Source organism: Elephas maximus, chromosome 3 (genome assembly GCF_024166365.1).
Source record: "Elephas maximus indicus isolate mEleMax1 chromosome 3, mEleMax1 primary haplotype, whole genome shotgun sequence".
Taxonomy (NCBI): domain Eukaryota; kingdom Metazoa; phylum Chordata; class Mammalia; order Proboscidea; family Elephantidae; genus Elephas; species Elephas maximus.
Window position 1 is genome coordinate 188865057 of NC_064821.1, and position 25533 is coordinate 188890589.

Below are 25533 nucleotides of genomic sequence, written 5' to 3' on the forward strand. Positions count from 1 at the left end.
TTTCATTTTGCATTTTTACACTCTTCCTTCAACTACATCAGATGAATGTCCATCAGATGAATTAAAGTCGTAGATTCAGGCTTTCCCATCACTCAATTCAGTCTTGCTTGAGATATGTCTTTTGGATTGGGCATATCAAAAAACCATTTTAGTGGTTTTGAACCCGTTTCAACAACATTGTAGCTTGCGAGACCCTAAAAAGTTACTTCAACTACCTCAGGTATCATTTCCTCCTCTGTAAAATGGGGAAAAGAATGTCTTCAGCTCAATATACAGGGAGAGATTAATTAACTGATTCACAAATGTTTTCTGTTTGCCTATTATGTGCTAGGCAATATTCTACATGCTGGAGATACAGGTACTGGTGACCAAACAGAGTCCTTGTCCTTAAGCAGGAGAAATGAGAGCACTGCAGAAGGGCAGGGAGGAGAGCTGAGAGTGATACACATGAGGTGTACTTGAGAGAAGATTGTTTAGAAAGGTTCTTCCACGGTGACATTTTGGGCAGAGACATGAATGAACAGAAGTGTGAGCCATGGGTATATCTAGGATAGATTGTTCCAATAAGAGGAAATAGCAAGGCCCAAGGCAGAGAAATATAGCAGCAAAAAAACAGCAATGAAGATGAAAGTGTCAGCAAATGAGGTTAGAGACGTTGGGTCTGTAGGACATAGAAATAATTTTGGTATTCATCCAAGGTTTGACAGCTATATTATACTGATGGTCACATGCCTAAGTTTTTATAATAATATTCTACTATCATATGTACTTTTTTGTTTGTATAGCGTTTTGACTAATAATACGTTTGTGCAAAGGTATTACCAAAAGAGATGAAAAGAACTGAAGAATAAGTTAAAACTCTAAAAAAATAAAATCTTATTCTGAGGGGTGATCAAATGGAAAGTGAATCTAGTTGTTTTCCTATCTTAAAGGGAAATCAAATCTATTGACTCTCATCATATTATAGCCAGCAATTCTGTATAGGGAATTTTGTACTTGTTGTGATCCAAGCTCTAAAAAGAATGTTGAAGCATAGTCTTTATACAAGGTGCATAGAATAACTCCAAGTGATTGTCATTAATAGTAAACTCTTGAAAAGAACTCTAGTCTAATATTATTGACAGAAAGCTGATAAGCTAGAGCTTACATGGTTAATACTTCTAAATTGGGCACTCATATAAGTACACCCAAAATCAAGAAAGAGAATATTAACAACTCTTCCAAAGACCCTGCATTTTCTTCACCACTATAGGTAACCACTATCCTGACTCTTAATGTAATCACTTTGTTGCTTTTTTTTTTAATATATTCTCTTTACACCCATATATCCAAATAGAAAGTGTTGAGTCTATTCCAATTCTCAGTGACTCTACGGCACAGAGTAAATCTGTCCCATAGAGTTTCCAAGAAGCACCTGGTACATTCAAACTGATGACCTTTATGTTAGGAGATGTAGCACTTAACCACGAAGTTTGTGTTGAAAAACAGGTGAAGTTGTGCACGAAAGATTAGTAAGTAAACTCAATGTAGCCTGTGTGTACCTAGCGTGATGGTTTATCTGACCCTGATTCATGCCCCTGCTTTTCTTGCTCTGCTGTACTAAGCTTCTCATGTACTCCTGATATAGGATGAAGGGGCAGCTCTGTCAAGGCACAAGTGCAGTGGAGCTTGGAGGCAGCAATTCCCAGACTGGCTTTTATAAATACATAAAGCTACAACAATGCAGCCTAGGCACTGCATCTAGTCCTCTGATCTAAGGAGTCCTCCTGTGAATATGAATTTTTCCAACAGCACTGATGGTGACTGTAGGGTAATGATATTCATCTATACACAAACCTTCCCTAATGGAATCAGCTTTGCTCTTCCCTGAAGCATGCTGGGGATGAATTTGGGATGGACTTGGGCTAAGGTACAAGGTCAGGAGGGGCATGACTGGGCCAGCAGCCAAGGCTGAAGAATACCTTAGCAACAAGAAGGAAAACATCTGGGCCTTGGCGTGAAGTCCTTGGGAACACTGACCACCCAAGGACGTGGAAGAAAACAATGGGCCTTGGTCCCAGCTGGAATGGTATATAAGATTGGATCTCTTGCTTGGTGGTTGCAGAAAATACTCCAGCCAGCCACCCCTGGAGAAAGCAGCTGATTGCCTATGTCAGTAAGTTTCCCTGAAGGTATGAATCTGGAAAGGGCTATGTCCTCAGTTCTTTGGATTATCTGCCAGGACACATAGCGAGGGTCTTTTCTTGCTGGGGCTGTCCCCGGACAAGTGATATAGTCAGCGGGAATCCGAAGGGCACACCATGCCTTTCCACGTGTGTGGGGAAAAGTAGGCTACGTTGGGAAAAACCCCAGGGTGGGCAGGGATGCATACCCTGGGACCACTAGTCCAGGCTGTTGATGCCTGGCGACCTGTGCATGAGTATGGGGACACCCTGAAAATGCCAAAGGGATCGTTGCAGTTCCTAGAGTCTTTGCTTGTGGAGAAAGAAAAGGAGGCTGTTTGTGTTTTGGTTCTGGGAGTTGCGTGGCCACTGGGAGACCCCAAAGCAAAAACCAAATTGCCCTGCTGAGGCAGCTTGTGTGGGGTGGCTTCTACTGGCAGCATTGAGAGGGGCATCCGATGCAGAGCCTGCCGCTGTGGCCCTAATTAGACAGCTGGAAGCAGAGCTGCAAATGGAGGATTTGCCTGCAGCATATTCCTCCTCCACTGAAATATTAGTGTCCCGTTTGCGGAAGCAAGAGGCATCTTTGGGGGGAATCCCGAGGTGGCCAGCGACCTCTATGTGGGGAGGTCTGGCCCATATGATTTTCTGTAAGAGAATCCTGGGTGACCAGCGAAGCCTGGCCAGCTCAGTCATTAGAGGGTGGGACTGGAGCTAGTTGGAGGGGATAAACAGGTCCCTGGCCTGAGAACACCCTGTAGCACCCAGGGCAAAGAAAGAGTTAAAACAGCAGGGAAAAAAGGAAAAAAAAAAAAAAAAAAAAAAGGAGTAAAAAGCCCTTCAAGATAACTTGTGTTGAGTGACCCTGAAGAGAACTCAGAATTCCCTGATACCTACCCCGGCCAAGTTAACTGAACAGCAACCTAGCTGTAGCTGCAATGGTAAGGGGAAAATAAAAGAGGGCGGCCTACCCCCAGGTTACCAGGAAACTGGGCTGGACCCAGGCTTGTGCTTGGTGTGGTGATGTGGCTCCACAAATGAGTGAGGGCTCTGCCAGCTTTTGCCAGACCTTCTTTCAGAAATGATTAAGGATGATAATTTCTTACTAGAGGATTAAGCCTGATTTCTTTGTCAGCAGCAAGGAGAAAAGGCCTTGTGTTACAATTAAAGTCCAGTGAGGTATGCTTTGGGTCTGAAGGTCACTATCATTGAGACACTTACCTCAGCCTGACTATGGCTAAGTCCCTTGGGGCCCCTACAAACCCTTACTGTATGTCCTGGTGAAGTTGATATATTAATGCACACCTTTGTAAACTTTTGCCTCCAAGTCCTGATGGGAATTGCTGCAGTTAGGGCCATTTTTAGAGGGCACAAGAGAACTGTGACATGGGCAATAGCTAACTGACTGGCCATTCAATCTGGCCACTGAAAACCGTCGGACTGAGGTATAAAACAAGCCCCTACAGAAATGAAACATCTGGACAAAAAAAAAATAAAAAATAACAAAATCCGTTCTGCTCCTGAGAATTTTTGTTCCTTGTGTGGATAGTCATCAGAAAAGCCTCTATGCTGAGAGTGGGAAACAGCCAATGAACAGACCGGCCTTAACGAGCTGACTGCAGAGGCTGAAGCACTGTCTGGTCCAGAGTAAAGAGATGTGCAATCGACCACCTTCTGGATATAACAGAGGAACGTCCATGGCGATTCAAAACACCTTCATGGACTGGGCCTACATGGGTGGGCTGCCACTGTCATCAGAAAATGCAGGATAGCACAGGAAAGCTGACCCATCTACCAGACCCTGGCCAAGGCTAACCCTGTGCAGGGAGAGATTCCGGAGCCAACAGGCCAGGGGGTTCTCGGCAGGTAAATCATAATGGGGCTTTTTATCTTATACGTAGGCTTCCACTGGATCTTGAATGAACTCTACACACTATCATCCCAAGAAATAGGGGGAATTGAAAACTTCAAAGGATAGGTTTAAGTGGCTGATAGGAAGGCACAAGACAACCCCAGCCTCACCATCCATCTCAGAAAAGCAGTCTGGGATATAAATGCAGCAGTTCCCTACAAGGGCATTTCTTATTTGTGCCGTATGTTCTATCAAACTGTCTCTTCTATCAAATGTGTTTCTTTGGTGTAGAATTGTTCCTGACAAAAGATCTGGGATCCCCAAAGGCTCTGACCGGAGCCCATGAGATGAGGCGAAGCCCAAGCCTCCCCCACCGAGGGGTGGGAGTGTCCCTCACCCTTTGACTAGGGGTGTGGCCAAAGTGCACCACAGGTGTAGGAATCCCTCTGCTGGGTCTCAGGGGAACTGAGGCCACACATTGAAATTATCATACATTGGACCCCCACTAACAGCTATTGATGGGTACGCGGCTGCGGCTGTCAGGGCGTGCCAAGTCTAACGAGTGCTACAGATTGGAAGGCTACCTCCAAAGGCCTACAAAGTTAACTAGCCCTGATACAGGAATACATTCTGGGCGGAGATTTTTTGTTGAGGCTGGAGCTGTAGACCTCCGGTGAGTTCCATCTGCAAGTGAGAGCCGTAAAAGCTGTAGTACAAGGTAATCCTAAATGGTCCCCTGTGCAGTTGCACTCCCCAGCTCAGGTCAGGGCCCTTAAGCATTACCGCCTTCCTGGTGGTCACCAAGAAATCATTGTGGGCATGCAGGAGCTACACCCAGTGGGGATTCTGAGACCTGCCTAGAGCCCCTTGAGTAGTCCTCTCTGGCCAATGCACAAGCTGGATTTTCCTGGAAAATGACAGTAGACTACTGGGAATTGAATAAGGTGACTCTCCCTTGTTTGCAGCTATACCCAATATCACACAGCTGTTGGGACAAAAGGGGACTCACTGGGCACTTACCACTTTGTGCTCGACTTGGTTAATTCTTTCTTTAGCATCCCTCTACACTCAGACAGCCAGAACCAGTCTGCCTTCAGTTGGTAGGTGAGACAGTAGACTTTCACAATGCTCCCAAAAGGGTAACTGCATAGTCCCACCATACACTGCCGCATGCTTGCCACTGGTCTAAAGCGGTGGAGTCCCTCTGCTAGGTGGCCATATTCCACTATATTGATGATGTCATGCTGACCTCTGACTCATTTGCTTCTTTATAGGCTGTAGCTTGTGAGGTAGTCACGCACCTTCAGTCGTGGGGATGGACAGTGAATGACGGAAAACCGCAGAGGCCTGGTTTGCTGGTCAAATACTTGGGTGTTACCTGGTTGGGTAAGACGCAAGTGATGCCTGAACCAGTGATAGATAAAGCCCAAGTCTACCCCTGCGCAGAAACTGTGAAGCATCTGCAAGCAATTGCCAGGCTCCTGGAGTACTAGCACCCCTTCATATCCCATGTAGCCCACACCCTATGTCCCCTATATAGGTTACTGAAGAAAGGAAGGAAGAACAAATTTGGGGAGATTTCTAGAAAGTGAGGGTATAAGAAAAGAGACAGAGACTGTGAAAAAAGGAGCAGTGTGGGACTGAGAGACAAAGGAAGAGGAGGCCTTCCAGCAGGTAAAGTTCACTGTAAAACAAAAAAAGGCTTTAGGAGTGTTAATACAAGGTCAGCCGTGCCAGTTGGACATAGCCTGTTACCCCGACAGGTACGGGTAGGGCCTGTGGCATCGGCAAAGCAAGAAGAGACTGCCAATGGGATTTTGGTCTCAGTTGTGGTGAGGAGCAAAAGACAGGCACAGCATGCTGGAGAAAGTCATGAGCAGTGTTTTATACCCTACTGCAAGTGGAAGCAAGTTGTTATAAAGGGTCAAGTTCCCCTTTGCTAGGAGCATCGGAAGAGGACTAAGACCTCTTTTCCCCGCAGGATGGTGGTTTGGAACCCCGACAACAGTGTGCTAGAATCCCGCTAGTTGTTGCCAATAGGTGCTTAAGGAAGCAAAAGGAAAGCCTACGGGCAGGGGCATACCCATTGCCTAAGGAGTGTCTTTGGATATCTGGCTTGCATGGGGGGCCGTAACTGCCCTACACCTGGGTGGAGCACTACACCTGGGGGTGGCTGTACCTAGCTACTAATGTTTACACCACCCTCCCCAGTGTTCCCAGCAATTAGTAAACTCTAACAGCCCAGCACAGATACCACCGCACATCATGGTAGTTTTGCCATTTGTCCCAGTTCTCGCCCCAGGCCACCACTCCACATGTGGAGTGGCATGTAGGGGCACTAGCCAGACTTGCCACAGCTGCGCTTAACAACACCAGGTGGGCTATCATCCTTCTGAATGGGGAGACTCAACAAATACAGAAGGTCATTTTTCAGAGTAGGATGGACACTGACATCCTGACCACCACCCAGTTTGGCACCTGTGCCACAATGAAAACTGAATGTTGCATGTATACCTCTGATGCCTGTAAATTGTGTCTTTGGCTCTGCAGGACTTGCAGCAACACATCCCTTCTATCAAACATGATGCGACTAACCCTGTCTCCAGCTGCCTGCAATCCCTCCTGTCTGCCTGGCGGATAGGCTTCTGAATGATATTGGGACTCGTATTACTATGTCATCTCCTGTGTTGCTGGTTATACTAAGTACGTGGTCTGGTTTTGCAATGTTCCTCTGCTTCCCAAGTCCGAGGGCTATTGCGGAAGAGGGGGCGGTAAGATTGTAAGGACATTGGGAGGGTATACACGGGTGGATTGTAGGGTAATGCTATTCAGCTTATACACCCCCCCTTTAATGGAATCAGCTTTGGTCTTCCCCAAAGCATCCTGGGATTGAATTCGAGATGGACTGGGGCTTCGGTAAAAGGCTGGGAATGGCATGACTGGGCCAACAGCCAAGGCTGAAGAATGCCTTAGCAACAAGAAGGAAAACATCTGGACCCGGATGTGAAGTCCCTGGGAACACTCACTGCCCAAGGACATGAGAGGAAAAACAGTGAGCCGTGGTCTGAGGTGGAATGGTATATAAGCTTGGGTCCATTGTCAGGTGGTTGCAGAAAATACTCCAGCCGTCCGCCACTGGAGAACAGCTGCTTGCCCTTGTCGGTAATTTCCCCTTAATGTATGAATCTGGAAAGGGCTGTGTGTCAGTTCTTCGGATTACCTGCCAAGACGCACAGTGAGGGTCTTTCCTTGCTGGGGCTGTCGGCCAACAAGAGGGTCAGGGAAAAAGAGGAAGGTCCTCAATGCAATGGACTGACACAGTAGCTGCAAAAATGGCCTCAAACATAGCAAGTGTACTAAGCACTTTATACTCACTGACTTAATTAATTCCCATTGTGAAGAAGGTAGCATTATTACTCAATTTTATAGATAAGGAAGGACAGTGAGGCTCGGAAAGTTTCAATAGCTTCCTTAAGAGTCACATGATTAATAAATAGTAGCCATAGGATTCATACTAGGTACAGATTACCCAATAAGCAAAGTATCCTTAGGCTTACTTGTGCTTATTATTCTGTGGTGCATAATTTCATCTGTTCTGTGGTGAAAAACAGGTGAAACTGTGCACCACAGATTAGTAAGTAAACACAGTTAAGCTCACATGTACCTCGCTTAGTGGTTAATCTGCCCTGATTGATACCCATGCCTCTCTTGTTCTAGAAAGGAAGCTCTCTGCTGTACTAAATTTCTCATGTACTCTTGTGTGATATAGCATGAAGGAGCAGCTCTGTCAAGGCACAACTGCAGTGAAGCTTGGAGACAGCAATTCCCACATTGCCTTTTCAAAGTAGATAATGCTACAGCATTATCTGTCAGTTTGTCAGTTTGTCGTACTGTGGGGGCTTGTGTGTTGCTGTGATGCTGGAAGCTATGCCATCGGTATTCAGGTACCAGCAGGGTCACCCATGGAGGACAGTTTTCAGCTGAGCTTCCAGACTAAGACAGACTAGGAAGAAGGACCAGGCAGTCTACTTCTGAAAAGCATTAGCCAGTGAAAACCTTATGAATAGTAGCAGAACATTGATATAGCACTGGAAGATGAGCTCCCCAGGTTGGCAGGCACTCAAATGATGACTAGGGAAGTGCTGCCTCCTCAAAGTAGAGTTGACCTTAATGACATGGATGGATTAAAGCTTTCGGGACCTTCATTTGCTGATGTGGCTGCATACATCCATTAATGATCGGAAGCTGGAATGTAAGAAGTATGAAACTAGGAAATTTGGAAATCATCAAAAATGAAACAGAATGCATAAACATCAATATCCTAGGCATTAGTGAGTTGAAATGGACTAGTATTGGCCATTTCGAATCGGGCAATCATATCGTTTACTATGCTGGTAATGACGACTTGAAGATGATCAGTGTTGCATTCATCATCAAAAAGAACATTTCAAGACTTATCCTGAAGTACAATGCTGTCAGTGATAGGATAATATGCATATGCCTACAAGGAAGAAAAGTTAATATGACTATTATTCAAATTTATGCACCAAACCACTAGGGCCAAAGATGAAGAAATAGAAGATTTTATCCACTGCTGCAGTCTGAAATCGATGGAACATGCAATCAAGATACATTGATAATTGCTAGCGATTGGGATGCGAAAGTTGGAAAAGAAGAAGGTCCAGTAGTTGGAAAATATGGCCTTGGTGATAGAAACAATGCTGGAGATCGAATGATAGAATTTTGCAAGACCAACGACTTCTTCATTGCAAATACCTTCTTCACCAACATAAACGGTGACTATACACATGGGCCTCGCCAGATGGAATACACAGAAAACAAATTGACTACATCTGTGGAAAGAGATGATGGAAAAGCTCAATATCATCAGTCACAACAAGGCCAGGGGCCGACTGTAAAACAGACCATCAATTGCTCCTATGGAAGTTCACGCTGAAACTGAAGAAAATCAGAGCAAGTCCATGACAGCCAAAATATGACCTTGAATATATCCCACCTGAATTCAGACACCAGCTCAGGAACAGATTTGACACATTGAACACTATAGTGACCAAAGACCAGACGAGTTGTAGAATGACATGAAGGACATGATCCATGAAGAAAGCAAGAAGTGACTGAAAAGACAGGAAAGAAAGAAAAGACCAAGAAGGATATCAGAGGAGACTCTGAAACTTGTTCTTGAGCATCGGTCAGCTAAAGGAAAAGGAAGAATTGATGAAGTAAAAGGACTGAACAGAAGATTTCAAAGGGCCTCTCGAGAAGACAAAATAAAGTATTATAATGACATGTGCAAAGAGCTGGAGATGGAAAACCAAAAGGGAAGAACACGCTCAGTGTTTCTCAAGCTAAAAGAACTGAAGAAAAAAATCAAGCCTCGAGTTGCAATAGTGAAGGATTCCATGGGGAAAATATTAAACGACGCAGGGAGCATCAAAAGAAGATGGAAGGAATACACAGTCAGTTTACCAAAAAGAATTAGTAGATATTCAACCATTTCAAGAGGTGGCATATGATCGGAAACCGATGGTACTGAAGGAAGAAGTCCAAGCTGCTCTGAAGGCACTGGCAGAAAAGAAGGCTCCAGGAATTGATGGAATATCAATTGAGATGTTTCAGCAAACAGATGCAGTGCTAGAGGTGCTCGCTCATCTACGCCAAGAAATATGGAAGTCAGCTTCCTGGCTAACTGACTGGAAGAGTTCCATATTTATGCCGATTCCCAAGAAAGGTGATCCAACCAAATGTGGAAATTATAGAACAATATCATTAACAGCACACGCAAGCAAAATTTTGCTGAAGATCATTCAGACGAGGCTGCAGCAGGATATCGACAGGGAACTGCCAGAAATTCAGGCTGGTTTCAGAAGAGGACGTGGAAACAGGGATATCATTGCTGATGTCAGGTGGATCCTGGCTGAAAGCAGAGAATACCAGAAGGATGTTGACCTGTGTTTTATTGACTATTCAAAGGCATTTCTCTTTGTGGATCATAACAAATTATGGAGAACTTTGTGAAGAATGGGAATTCCAGAGCACTTAATTGTACCCATGAGGAACCTTTGCGTAGATGAAGAGGCAGTTGTTCGGACAGAAAAAGGGCATACTGATTAGTTTAAACTCAGGAAAGGTGTGGGTCAGAGTTGCATTCTTTCACCATACCTATTTAATCTGTATGCTGAACAAATAATCCGAGAAGCTGGACTATATGAAGAAGAACGGGGCATCAGGTTTGGAGGAAGACTCATTAACAACCTGTGTTATGCAGATGACACGACTTTGCTTGCTGAAGGTGAAGAGGACTTGAAGCACTTATTAATGAAGATCAAAGACCACAGCCTCCAATATGGATCGCACCTCAACATAAAGAAAACAAAAATCCACACAACTGGACCAATGAGCAACATCATGATAAACAGAGAAAGGATTGAAGTTGTCAGGGATTTCATTTTACTTGCAGCAGTCAAGAAATCAGAAGACAGATTGGTTTGGGCAAATCTGCTGCAAAGGAGCTCTTGAAAGTGTTGAAGAGCAAAGATGTCATCCTGAAGACTAAGGTGCGCCTCACCCAAGCCATGGTATTTTCAATCACATCATATGCATGTGAAAGCTGGACAATGAATGAGGAAGACCGAAGAAGAGTTGACGAATTTGAATTGTGGTGCTGGAGAAGAATATTGAATATACCATGGACTGCCAAAAGAAGGAACAAATCTGTCTTGGAAGAAGTGCAACCAGAATGCTCCTTAGAGGCAAGGATGGCGAGACTGCGTCTTACATACTTTGGACATGTTGTCAGGAGGGATCAGTCCCTGGAGAAGCACGTCAGGCTTGGCAGAGTACTGGGTCAGTGGAAAAGAGGAAGACCCTCAACGAGGTGTATTGACACAGTGGCTTTAACAGTGAGCTTAAGCATAAAAACAATTGTAAGGATGGCGCAGGACCGGGCAGTGTTTCGTTCTGTTGTGCATGGGTCACTTTGAGTCGGAACCAATTCAATGGCACCTAACAACAACAACAGCAATACAGCCCAGACACTGCATTGAGTCCTTTCAACTAAGGGGTCCTCCTGTGAACCTGAACATTTCCAACAGTACTCATGGTGACCATTTAACAGGCTAACACTCTGGTTTCCCAGTAGGTGGGAGAAGTCAACTCTTTTGGGTGGATGTTAATTGTTATGTCAGATAATGTGTCCTAGTAATATTATTTGTTGAAGTGTAAAGCAGATTCCTCCTTTCCCAAGTCATTGCTCAGAGATACAAGATGGTGATTTGGAATATAGCTTTTCCTTTACTCATAGGATCATGGAAGCATTTGTGGTCAACTTGGAGTATTGTGTTTAATACGTCCTGGGAAACATTAGGCCAATATCATTTTAAAATCTATATATCATCCTCAGCAAACAACAATTGGTTAGGATGTAATTTTTGTTGAATCTTCTAAAATATTTTTTTAATAATATTATGGTAGAGGGAATAAAGAGTTCTTGGTCCTCATGACAATGCAATAGGTAAAATAGGAAAAACATTACTATAATTTGTAAATTATTTTATTTATTTGTCACTTTATATTATTTTGGCATATATCTGCCATGAGAACATATGATCCCTGAGGACAGGAATCTTTCTTTTCTTTTCCTCCATTGCCAAGTCCAGTATCTGAACAAGTGCCTGACGAATAGTAAACCCCAAAAATGATGTGTTGAGTAGGCGGCATGATTCAGATCTTGTATTTTCAATTTCTGTCGTCTAAGGGTAATAAATTGTACTTTTAGTAGCACAGTAGCTGCCAAAGTCCACTCTCAATCTCTCATTGTTAACAGTTGTAAAACCAAATCACATGGTTTGAATATCCAAATAACTTCCTGTAATTTTCAGATTTATCCTACATAGTTCAGGGTTTCTCTTTTCTCTTTCCATAAGAGATGCTCACTTGTTTTTCTTTCACAGCACTGGCTGTAATATGGCATGCCACAGTCATTAAGGTTCCATATATCTCATATAAGCAGGCCTGGTGGTGAAGTGATTAGGTGCTGGGCTGCTAATCAAAAGGTGGGTAGTTCTAACCCACCAGCCCCTCTGTAGGAGAAAGGGCAGTCTGCAGCCATAAAGATTGCAGACTTGGAAAACTCAAGGACAGTTCTAATATGTCCTATGGTGCTGCTATGAGTGAGAATCTAACCTCAAGCGTAGATCTACTCTGTCCTATGGTGCCCATATGAGTTGGAATGAAATTGACGGCAGTGAATATCTCCTATACGTTCTGAGACCTGTGTAGTAGTGGTGGTAGAGTCAAAATAGATTGTGTCAGTGTCCAATTTTACTAGATATTCCATGGTCCTGGACTCTGATCTATTCTTCCCATTCCTACTTATTCTGCCTTTGTTGATCTTTGTCAGTTCTCAGCTGGATTTTGATGTTAGCCCAATAAACTCCTTCTGCCTCCAGCCCCACCTTCTCGTTTGTACACACTATGATTAAAGTAAGCTCTCATAATCACAGATTTCACTCTCCCTGATTAAAATCTTTCTCTGGCTTTGTGTCTCCTACAAAATAAAGGCCAAATATCTTAGCATGACATGTAAGGTCCTTTATGGTCTGATTGATGCCTACCTGTCTAGCTTCCTCCCCTGAATTTTGTCCCTTTCAGGCCAGGGTCCAGCACACTGAACTTACAGCGCTGAGCACATCAAAATATTTCATGTCTTTGTGCTGATGGTGCTCAGTGCCCAGGGGGATTTTGAGGAGGACTGCTATTTATCAGATCCAGAATCCATCTTTGTTTTTATAAACATTGGTATTGTGGGCTACCATGGGGATGAGTGATGACTGAAATGACATATCTATTCTGCGGGTCTTCAGGCCCATGAGCTGAAGATTGTAAGGAGGAAGATAGCAAATATGTTACTTTCCTTTATTGGAAAGTGCCAGTTCTGTTCACTTGAGGGGGCAGGGTCAGGGCTTAGGTATGAAAGAGGAGAGAGAGGGGGCCGTTTGTCTTGCTGTTGCTATTAGGAATATTTCCTGGGACTAAGAGAACAACAACAGCAACAACACCAGAAGGACTGATGAAAGAAGCTTCTCATATGTGCTCATTTTCAGTTAAACATCAGAAGCCTAGATGACTAACTTAAGTACCCTGAGAGAAAAGGCTCATATGCATTCAATACCCTCTTCACTCTCAATGACTAAAAACCTTCCATTCCCTCAACCATAACCACAACTAACACTACAACCACAGGAGTCTATATGGTATCAGGCTGGACAAAAACCAGTTCTCTCTGAGTCTATCCATGGAAATCTGGTGGTCAGACACACTTTAACAATGGTTCTCACATCTGCCCTACCAGACCACTCAGCATATAGGTGCAAGGAGGAAGAAAAGGCAGGAAAGGGGTTAGAAATTGTGTCATGTGAAGCCCTGGGCATGCCTGACTAGGAAAGAAGAGACTTGGGTCTTCTTTAAGTTTCTCCTGTCCTCAGAGAGCCCAATTATTTTTATCTTGGATCAACTTGATTGATGGAAACAAAAAGAATTTCCATAAGATTTACATCAAGGAGAGGGGAGGAGATGTTTATGTAGGAGTAAATCTAATCCTGCTACTTATACTTCTGATTGCTACAGGTGGATGCATGTTTTTGGGAAGGCTAACATAGTGGAAAGACTAGATATCTGGGAAATCATGGGCCCTTGGCATAGGTGGTCTCCTCTTTGGAAATTATAACTCACCACATTCCATTTTTCAGGACACGGTCTCTTCCATGAAATTGTTTGTCTGCCGGTTGTCAGTCATATTTGAACACAAAACAACACTCACTGTGCTTCACTCTCTTGATGCCACCATGTTGTGCCAGTCTTCCTGTGCATATTCAACTATAGGACAGAGTAGAACTGCCCTATAGGATTCCCAGGGAGTGGCAGTGGATTTGAACTGCTGACCTTTTGACTGGTAGCTGAGCTCTTGAACACTGCACCACCAGGGATCCAGTGTCGGCATAAGACAGGTAAAAGTAGCATGAAGAAGATGTATCAGAGGTATAGTGAACAAATGCACTGAGCAGAAGGAAAAAAAAAATGGCCTGTGAGAAAAATTACAAGGATCTTGATATTACAACAGTATAGTGTTCAAGGCATGGAGTAACAAAGAATGAAGCTAGAGGGGAAGGAAGGGCTGTATAATGGACCTGACACTTTAAGCATGCAAGTGACATAGATTTGACTTTTAATGGGTCACTCTGACTGCAATGCGGAAGCTGGTTTTGAATAAAATAAGACTGGGAAAGAGAGAGAAGTTAGGAAGCTATGGTAATAATCTGGGCAAGAGACGAGGATGGCCTGAACTAGGGCCGGGCTAGTTAGCATAGAAAGGATGAAATGAATTTCGGAAATGTTTGTGATGCCAAACTGGCAGACTAGATATTTGACTGGAGAAGTGGAGCATAGTAGGGGAAAAAAGAGTCAAAATAAGTGAAGTTATTGAGTTTTTGGAGGTGTACATGGTAGAGCATACTGGAGGTGTTTCTCATTTATAGGAAAGAAAATCAGTTGATAGTTGGAGGACATAGGGATAGAGATTTCAGCAGGCAAAGGTATTCTTATATCTGAAGTGGATTCTGGAATGCAAATGGAGATGTAGGAGGTAATGACAGACTTGTGGCTGTTAAATTTAAAGAGTGGCTGAGATCTTAACCAGAGAATGCATAAAGTGGTAAGAGTCGTGGGCCAGGGAACCATTTCACATTTGGAGAAAGAAGTTCAAACCTTGGGGAACAAAGAGCAGGCACAGGTTTAGGAAAATCAGGAAAATAGATGTCACGAAAAACAACAAGTAGAGAGTTTAAAGAAAGAGGGATTGGTTGACATTGTGAAATATACAGTAGAACTTAGAAGGATTATTTTTAGTAGACTTGTGGGACTGAAGTCAGATTGCTACGTCTTGTTTTCAAAGTTCAGTATTGATCTCCTTAAGACACCTATGCTATGACTAGCTTGAGCAAAGTTGACATTTTGGCAATAATAAGTCTTTTAGTCCTTAAGCATGTTATAGTCCCATGAAACTTTAGTCTTATGTTTAGATATAAATTTTTATTAAGGTGTAATTTCAAATTTCTCTATTTCTTTTACGCAGCCTTTCTCCACCTGGTCCCAGTCCCTAGCATACTGTGTTTAGTTTTCTGTCCCTAGAGTTTTGCATCTTCCACAATGTTGTATAAATGGAACTCTACATTATATAGTGTTTTGGAACTGGCTTCTTTCACTTAGTGTGATTTGCAGTTTAGGTCTACATTCCAATTTACAGGGGAAAATAGAAGAACAAATTAAGTAACACCAAATTAACCAATGAAACAAATCCAGAAGGTGGGATATTAGGGAGAAAACTGGTCTGATCTTACCAACAACCAAATATCAGGAAAATAAAGAGGATGGTATTGGACACTGTTCTAGATTTAAAGAGAGATATGAGATAGAAAAAGTATTGTAGGTAATTGATTTTGAGAAAAATGAAGAAATTTGAAGTCATTCCACTGTTAAATAGTATTAAGTATGTATTATTAATTTTGTTAGGTGTCATGAAGTCCATGAGTGGTACAAAAAGTTTGTGTGGCACTACTGACCTGAAAGGTTTGTGGTTCAAACACAGGAAGAGGCATCTTGGAAGACAGGCCTTGCAATCTACCTGTTAAAGGAAGAACTCTACTGTGCACACATGGGTCACCATCACTTGGAATGGACTCGACTGGCAAGTAAGAAGAACAAGTTTATTGGAGAGCTGCCAGCAACCTTTGTGTAACTAGTACATGATTTGCAAAGATTTAATTTCTACAAATGCTTCAGGCGCTCACATTTTTGATAGGAATGAACAATCTTCCCTTTGATTCTTTGCTTTGTATAACCAGAGATAATCATTTTTGTCTCTAGGGTTGTAAATGTTCATTAGTAATTCTTTTCTTAAGGAAATCAACCCCCCACCCCCTGAATTCCACCATACTTTATTTATAAACCCAATGACTTATCAGATGACTTTGGAATCCAATATTAATGCCTGAATTAGGAACCCCAAAGGAGGCAAGGCAAGCAAGTCTAAAGCTGATAAATCTGTTTTATGTCTCATATTCCTGAATTATTTCCTATATCCAGAGCACATGCCGCTTCTAATTCCTAGAATTTTTATATGAAATAGCATGTTGTATGAGTCCCTCACATGTTCCAAAGACATCCCTGTTCCTTCTGGCACCTCTGAAAACAGTCACTTTCCTAATTGTAAAGAAGTTTAGTAGCCCGTTGAAATTAGTTCTGTGTCTGGTAGTGCTATGGAGAAACAGCTGCCCCATGCTGTCCTTTCCTGGATATCATGAGAGAAAAAAGAGCTCTGTGTTTTCATTTTCAATTTGCCAGGCTAAGTTACGCTTGTTCTTAAGGAATTCCTCTCATATACAGTCAAAAGAAAATATTTTATTTTTCTAGTCCACTAACATACTCCAGTTGAGAACTACAGTAATCGTTGTATTGAAGGTCTTTCAGAGAAAGGCATAGGCATTGAATGCCCCTACAGGAAATCTGGGAGGTGTATTCTCACTGGAAAGAATGTATACATATTGAGGATGCTTTTAATTGTGTGCCTTCTAAACTGCTTTAAAACCTGTCAATGCCTCACAGTTTATCTGAAGATGTATCTGAACATTTGTGTGACTGCTGGTTAATTATTATGGATAATTATTTTTATACCTTGGCAATAATCCTTTAGAAGTCAGTATGTAATGTGTATTATGCTAAGTATCTAGGTACATATTCTCATTTAGTTTTTTATACCAATCTTTTGAGGTGATATTATTACCATTTGTTACTTAGTGCTGATGAAAATAGGCTTTAGGGAGGTTAACAAATTCATGGCGTGTAACACTGAACACTACTTAAACATTGAATAGCAGAGAGGAAAACACCTGGATTGAATTATGTTGGGGACATAAGAGCCAAGAATTTTGGAAGTATGAATGCAAAAGCTTCTAAGTGGATGCAACCCAGATTTTGAACTGTTGTTTTAAGAAAATGGGAGAAAAAGAATTTGGGTTTCTGACAGACCAGAACAAGTTAATGGTCATAAGGGCCATAGATACAGGTCAGTATGTAAATCTGCCCTACATGGAGGCATGTGGAAAAGCCCAGCGTGTGACTCTAATGGCCTAGATATCTGAAAGATGATACTGGTCTTGTTAAAGCCTATTAGTGATCAAGAATGAAGCCTAATAACTAAAGGCCGTCGAAGAGGGTGAAATGTATTAAAAATAAAAATTTTTGGTGAGGAGTAAACGTGTTCAGATCGGACTTGGTAAAGTACAGTTTTTGCATCCCAGGTAAAAAACTGGATGCTGGGGAGGAGGATGAACAGGGAGGCAAATTTTATATACAAGGAACCTGGGGTTTGGGCATTTGTGGGAAGACAATCACTCTACAAACTTGCAGTAGGAGAACTCCCATATTCCTCACATGCCACGTGACACTGGCTCCATCTTCTAAGACAAAGTCTCAGGTGAATCACTGGGCAGTTGCCCAGGTGAGGAGGATGGTGGACGAGGAAGTTTTGTGATAATCAGCATGAGTGTGGTAAGTCATTTTTGGAATTGCATGCAGATGGCATTTTGGTTGAGAAATCACTGCATCGTTCTGCTTCCCCTTGCAAATGGTTTGTTAGCCCTTATAAAAGGACACTCTACCATCCTGCTGCCATCCTACTGACACTCATTTGGGCACCGGCTTTGAGACCGTGGTGAGTGCAATACTTGCAGGGCATTTTTGGGCAATTGGGTAGTTTAAGGATTTTAACTGATGGTAGAAAGGGCTTTTGTTTTAGAAAATAATGCTTAAGATTTGTGGAAATCTAGACGATGAATTTTGTGGAGGGCAGGTGTAATTATGTGATATTTTAGCTTCTCTTTGGTGAATGAAGTTAAAGGGACAGTCTTATAGGAAGAAGAATAAGAAATAAGAAATGAAGTCCTGTCCCACATTTCTGTTTGTTTAGAAAGATTTGCTTCTCTGGGTACTAGCCCTTAGAATTTCATTTGAACATTTACAGTTTTTCCCAAAGAACCCGTGGCAAGATCAGTTAGACTTTCAGTCAGGGTTTCATGGCAGATGATGTTGGTAGCAATCTGTTTTGGGATTGCTCAGAAGTTTAGCAAGTCGGGTATTCTTTCTCTAGATAACATTGAAGTTCAGCCCTATGTAGTGCTACCTCAATATAGGATATGTTTGTGTTTTAAGAAATGGTAGAGTGAGAAAAAGGCCAAAAAAGAATAAGAGATGATGGGAAGTGTCTTAGTTTCCTGGTCTGCCATGAGAGAAATACCACAAATATAGGTAGCTTTAAAGAACAGGAATTTATATTCTCGCAGTTCTGGAGGCTAAGAGTCCAAGTCAGGGTCTCGGCCCTTTTGATTCCTTCCTTGTTTGTAGGCCTGGGTGTTCCTTGGTTGTTTGACTTACAGATGATCCTCAAGTGAGACCTGTCTTCCCCTGTGTATGCATCTTTGTGTCTAATCTGATCTTTTTTATGAATCAGAAGTGATTAGATTTGGAAGCCACTTTACTCAGGTATGTTTTGATTAAGATGACAAAGAAAACTATTTCTAAATAGAATTACAAACATAGGTATAACCAGTAGCAGTTGAGTGGATCCTGACTTCCAGCGACAAATAGAACAGAAAGGAATTGCCCCACAGAGTTTGCAAGGAGCCCCTGTGGATTTGAATTGCCCATCTTTGGGTTAGTGGCTGTAGCTCTTATGCACTATGCCACCAGGGTTTTCACCATAGGGATAGGGGCGACAGTTCCAACACATATTTTTGGGAAACACAATTCAATCTATAGCAGGAAATGATGCTAAGAGGGAAGAGGGAAAAGCTACAGAGTTATGAAGATTTTGTTGGGGACTAGATGAGTATTCACTGAACTCATTTAAAGGATACTGATTTGCTTAGCCTACAAGAGTGTCACTAGAGTAAACACTGTCATGCGCTTATTTTTCGGATTCCCAGAGACTCCGGAAAGATGTCTTACTATCAGCAGCAGTGCAAGCAGCCCTGCCTGAAATCTCCCGTGGTGTGCCCACCTAAGTGCCCTGAGAAATGCCCACCTGTGTGTTGCCTTCCTCCACCATGCCCACCTGTGTGTTGCCCTCCTCTGCCATGCCAGCAGAAATGCCCTCCTGTGTTGCCATGCCAAACCTGCCAGCAGAAGTGTGTACCCAAATTCAAGTAACAACACCAGAATTCATCAGAATCATGAAATGATGCAATCCAGTGGCTCTTCCCAGTCTCTGGACTCCATCCTCCTCCCTCAGCCATGGTGACAGACTACATCTTCCCTAACCTTCCTTCTGAGACAGGAGCTGATGGAGAAAAGGCTTAGATCCTAAAGTTGATACCATGTTACTGGAAAATGAGGAACCGGTTCAAGGTCTACATTCTTGTACTGAAGCCTTGCCTGATTTCGCTTTGGTATCTGTTATCTAATTTAGGCAGTGATCTCTATCCTACAATGCGTTTATCCTGTTTCTGCTTCTTCAATAAAGTACATGTTTCGTGGTTGAGCCTACATTGCTTTTGTTTTCATTTTGCATTTTTACACTCTTCCTTCAACTACATCAGACGAATGTCCATCAGATGAATTGAAGTCTTAGATTCAGGCTTTCCCATCACTCAATTCAGTCTTGCTTGAGATGTGTCTTTTGGATTGGATATATTAAAGAACTATTTCAGTGGTTTTAAAGCCATTTCAACAACATCCTAGCTTGTGTGAACCTAAGAAGTTACTTCAACTACCTCAGGTATCATGTCCTTCTCTGTAAAATGGGGAAAAGAATGTCTTCAGCTCAATATACAGGGAGAGATTACTTAACTGATTCACAAATGTTTTCTGTTTGCCTATTATGTGCTAGGCAATATTCTACACACTGGAGATACAGGTAGTGGTGACTAAACAGACTCCTTGTCCTTAAGTAGGAGAAATGAGAGTGCTGCAGAGGGCAGGGAGGAGACCTGATAGTGATACCCATGAGGTGTACTTGAGAGAAGATTGTTTAGAGAGGTTCTTCCACAGTGACATTTTGGGCAGAGGGATGAATGAACAGAAGTGTGAGCCATGGGTATATCTAGTATAAGTTGTTCCAATAAGAGGAAATAGATTGTTCCAATAAAGGGAAAAAGCAATGTCCATGGCAGAGAAATATAGCAGCAAAAAAACAGCAATGAAGATGAGAGTGTCAGGAGGCGGGGCCAAGATGGCTGACTAGGTAGAAGCTACCTCAGATCCCTCTTGCAACAAAGACTCGGAAACACAAGTGAATCGATCACATACATGACAATCTACAAACCCTGACCATCAAACACAGATCTAAAGAGTTGACCTGAGTGACGGAGACTGAGAACGAACAACCACGGGGAAGTAGCGACTCTTTTCGGAGCCTGGAGCAAGCGTCCCAGTCAGGAAACCTTTGTGCCGGGCTTTGGACTGGGCACAGGGGAGCCGAGCACGGCATCCTGAAAAGGCGCAAACACGGGACGCAGCCCTAGCCCCCAGAAGTGACATCGGGGTAAGCCCAGCCAGTGCAGGCAGGCAGCGCAGCGATGCGGCTGACAGGAGGAGAAGTCACCGGGAGGCAGCGACTGGTTTTGGAGCCTGGAGTACGGCGTCCCAGCCAGGGAAACTTGGCGCTGGGCTTTGGATTGGCAGCGCAAGAAGTGACCACGGTTTCTGAGACAGCACAAACACAGGATGTGGGCCTGACCCTCGGGGGCAATCTCGACCCAGCCAGTGCACACAGGCTACACACCCCTCAGGAATCTCAGATAAAACAGTAATCACCAAACAAGATAAGTAACTTTGTCTAAGTTCCAGGGTGCTACTCTCTCCTATTTATCTGAACCCTCCCCTCCCACTCCCAGGCAGCTTCATTAACATTGGGATTTCCGGAGCCAGAGAGTGAAGTACACTGCGGGTTTTCCTTTTTTTTGGTCTTTTCCTAACCCGTTCTTCTGGCCTGAGAGAAGGAGCTACAAAATACCCAGGGACCAAAAATCCTTCCCTAAGTGGACAAAAAATACAGAACCAGCTCCAGCCAAACGTATGTGATCCACAGTCTTGGGCTTTCATCCCTACGGGGAACAAGATGGCTATTATAATGCAAAGGCAATTCTGATAGGGATCTGACTGTAACTGTTTTAGCGGATTACTGGAAAGACAAGTTTCCCAGGTCTGATGTCTCTGCGTATTCAACAGAGCCCTCACTGACCCACAACAGGGAACTGAGGGCTGAAGCTCCCCCAGACCACCTAGCCTCTTGCCTTAGGCATCTAAGGATGATGACACCTAGCAATCTGTAGAGGAGGTACTTGCATTGGGGGCCTAAGGTACAGCTGCAGAGCCCACCCACCAAAGTGCTTTAGGAATAGAGACACACCTACCTCACTGACACTTGGGGGAAGCCTGTCAGCATCCTGCCCCCCTTGGAGTGTGAAACCCTGCTCCCCCAGAATTTGGTGCACACAACTATCACCACTACTTCTCTAGGTGGATAGGTGACAGTCTGCACCACACACTTGATGACCCCAAATCAGATTCTACTCAAGAATAGTGAATGGACTCTTAGGCTTATATATCTGGTAACAGCCCAAACCAGCTGGTAATAGGACATAAGTGATTCCAAGGCTATAACAATCAAGACAGTGCAATCTAGTAGCTCATCTATGCAAATGGAGATGTAGGAGTGAACGACAGACTTGTGGGTGTTAAATTAAAAGAGTCGTTGGGATCATAACCGGAGAATGCATAAAGTGGTAGGAGTCATGGGCCAGGGAACCATTTGACATTTGGAGAAAGAAATTGAAACCGTGGGGAAAAAAGAGCAGGCACACGTTTAGGAAAATCGGGAAAACAGATGTCATGGAAAACAACAAGTAGAAAGTTTAAAGAAAGATAGGTTGGTTGAAAAAACATTGTGAAATTCAGACGAGAAGTCCAGGAAGATAAAAACTGGGAAATACTCATTTAATTTGCTGGTTGGAAAGATATAGTAGAACTTAGAAGGAGTATTTTTAGTAGACTTGTGGGACTGAAGCCATGTTGGTATGGCTTGTTTTGAAAGTTGAGTATTTATCTCCCTGAGACACCTATGCTATATTGATTAGGTTGAGCAAAGCTGACATTTTTGCAATAAGAAGACTTTTGGTCCTTAAGAATGTTATATTCCCACACCCATTTAGTCTTATTATAAGACATAAATTTTTATTAAGGTGTAATTTCAAATTTCTCTATTTCTTTTACGTAACCTTTCTCCTCCTGGTCCCAGTCCCTGGCATACTCTGTTCAGTTTTCTGTCCCTGGAGTTTTGCATCTTCCACAATGTTATATAAATGGACCTCTACATTATGTAGTGTTTTGGAATTAGCTTCTTTCACTTAGCGAGATTTGCAGTTTAGGTCTAAATTCCAATTTAGAGGGGAAAATAGAAGCACAAATTAAGTAAAACCAAAATAACCAATGAAACAAGCCCAGAAGGTGGGATATTAGGGAGAAAACTGGTCCGGTCTTACCAACAACCAAATATTAGGAAAATAAAGCGGGTGGTGTTGGAGACTGTTCTAGATTTAAAGAGAGATATTAGATAGAAAAAGTACTGTAGGTAATTGATTTTGAGAAAAATGAAGAAATTTGAAGTCATTCCACTATTAGATAATATTAAGTACGTATTATTAATTTCGTTAGGTGTCATGAAGTCCGTGGGTGGTGCAAAAAGTTTGTGTGGCACTACTGACCTGAAAGGTTTGTGGTTCGAACCCAGGAAGAGGCATCTTAGAAGACAGGCCTTGCAATCCACCTCTTAAAGAAAGAGCTCTACTCTGCACACATGGGTCACCATAAATTGGAATGGACTGGACTGGCAAGTAACAATAACAAGTTTATTGGAGAGCTGCCAGTACCCTTCTTGTAACTAGTACATGATTTGCAAAGATCTAATTTCTACAAACACTTCAGGCGCTCACAGTTTTGACAGGAATGAACAATCTTCCCTTTGATTCTTTGTTTTTTATAACCAGGGATAATTATTTTTGTCTCTAGGGTTGTAAATGTTCATTAGTAATTCTTTTCTTAAGAAAATCAACCCCCCACCGCCTGAATTCCACCATACTTTATTTATAAACCCAATGACTTATCAGATGACTTTGGAATCCAATATTAATGCCTGAATTAGGAACCCCAAAGGAGACAAGACAAGCAAGTCTAAAGTTGATAAATCTGTTTAATGTCTTGTATTCCTGAATCATTTCCTGTATCCAGAGCACATGCCACTTCTAATTCCTAGAATTTCTATATGAAATAGCATGTTGTATGAGTCCCTCACATGTTCCAAAGACATCCCTGTTCCTTCTGGCACCTCTGAAAACAGTCACTTTCCTAATTGCAAACAAGATTAGTAGCCTGCTGAAATTAGTTCTGTGTCTGGTAGTGCTATGGAGAAACAGCTGCCCCATGCTGTCCTTTCCTGGATATCATGAGAGAAAAAAGAGCTCTGTGTTTTCATCTTCAATTTGCCAGGCTAAGTTACGCTTGTTCTTAAGGAATTCCTCTCATATACAGTCAAAAGAAAATATTTTATTTTTCTAGTCCACTAACATACTCCAGTTGAGAACTACAGTAATCGTTGTATTGAAGGTCTTTCAGAGAAAGGCATAGGCATTGAATGCCCCTACCAGAAATTTGGAAGGCGTATTCTTACTGGAAAGAATGTGTAGACATTGAGGATGTTTTTGAGTTTGTGCCTTCCAAACTGCTTTAGAACCTGCCAATGCCTCACAGTTTACCTGAAGACGTATCTGAACATTTGTGTGACTGCTGGTTAATTATTATGGATAATTATTTTTATACCTTGTCAATAATCCTTTAGAAGTCAGTATGTAATGTGTATTATGCTAGGTATTTAGGTACATATTCTCATTTAGTTTTTTATACCAACCGTTTGAGGTGATATTATTGCCGTTTGTAATTTCGATCTGATGAAAATAGGCTCTAGGGAGGTTAACAAATTAGTAGCGTGTAACACTAAATACTGCTTAAACATTGAATACCAGAGAGGAAGACAACTGGATTGAATTATGTTGGGGAAATCAGCACCAAGTATTTTAGAAGTATGAAGGCAAAAGCTTCTAAGTGGATGCAGCTCAGATATTGAACTGTTGTTTTAAGAAAATGGGAGAAAAAGAATTTGGGTTTCTGATAGACCACAGAGGCTAATGGTCATAAGGGCCATAGATACAGGTCAGTATGTAAATCTGCCCTACATGGAGACATAGGGAAAGCCCCAGCATGTGACTCTAATGGCCTAGATATCTGAAAGATGACACTGGTCTTGTTAAAGCCTATTAGTGATCAAGAAAAGAGGCCTAAAAACTAAAGGCCGTCGAAGAGGGTGAAATGCATTAAAAATAAAAATTTTTGGTGACGAGTAAATGTGTTCAGATCAGACTTGGTAAAGCATACTTTTTGCATCCCAGGGACAAAGCTGGATGCTGGGGAGGAGGGTGAACAGGGAGGCAAATTTTATATACAAGGAACCCGGTGTTTGGGGATTTGTGGGAAGACAAACACTCTACCAGCTTTCAGTTGGAGAACCCCCATATTCCTCACATGCCACATGACACTGGCTCCATCTTCTAAGACAAAGTCTCAAGTGAATCACTGTGCATTTGCCCAGGTGAGGAGGATGGTGGATGAGGAAGTTTTGTGATAATCAGCATGAGTGTGGTAAGTCATTTTTGGAATTGCATGCAGATGGCATTTTGGTTGAGAAATCAGTACATCGTCCCACTTCCCCTTGTAAATGGGTGGCTAGCTCTTATAAAAGGACACTCTACCAGCCTGCTGCCATCCTACTGACACTCAGTTGGGCACTGGCTTTGAGACCGTGGTGAGTGCAATACTTGCAGGGCATTTTTGGATAATTGGGCAGTATAAGGATTTTAACTGGTGGTGGATTCTTTTGTTTTAGAAAATAATGCTTAAGCTTTGTGGAAATCAAGACGATAAATTTTGTGGAGGGCAGGTGTCATTACATGATATTTTAGCTTCTCTTTGGTGAGCTTTGTTGACGTTCATATGGGAAATGAAGATAAAGGGGCAGTCATATAGGAAGAAGAATAAGGAATAAGAAATGAAGTTATGTCCCACATTTCAGTTTGTTTCCAAAGATTTGCTTCTCTGGGTACTAGCCCTTAGAACTTCATTTGAGCATTTGCAGTTTTTCCCAAAGAACCCATGGCAAGATCAGTTAGGCTTTCAGTCAGGGTTTCATGGCAGATGATATTGGTAGCAATTTGTTTTGGGATTGCTGAGAAGTTTACAAGTCGGGTATCCTTTCTCTAGATAACATTTAAATTCAGCCCTACCTAGTGCTACGTCGATATAGGATATATTTATGTTTTTAGAAATGGTAGAGTGAGAAAA

At 42.5% G+C, this 25533-nt stretch overlaps 2 long non-coding RNA genes across 5 annotated transcripts in view; one reads left to right on the forward strand and one right to left on the reverse strand.

Annotated features, from left to right (window-relative positions):
* The window catches only part of LOC126073658 (uncharacterized), a 372441-nt gene that overhangs the window by 305646 nt on the left and 41262 nt on the right, over positions 1-25533 (reverse strand). The gene's annotated exons all lie outside the window — the stretch shown is intronic.
* Positions 2111-19587, forward strand: LOC126073660 (uncharacterized). Of its 2 annotated transcripts, XR_007516824.1 has the most exons (4): positions 2111-2171; positions 3712-6717; positions 15601-15779; positions 19071-19587. It is a non-coding gene; the product is annotated as an uncharacterized LOC126073660 (long non-coding RNA). The 2 variants fall into 2 exon arrangements; XR_007516823.1 differs by lacking the exon at positions 2111-2171 and having other exon boundaries at positions 3364-6717.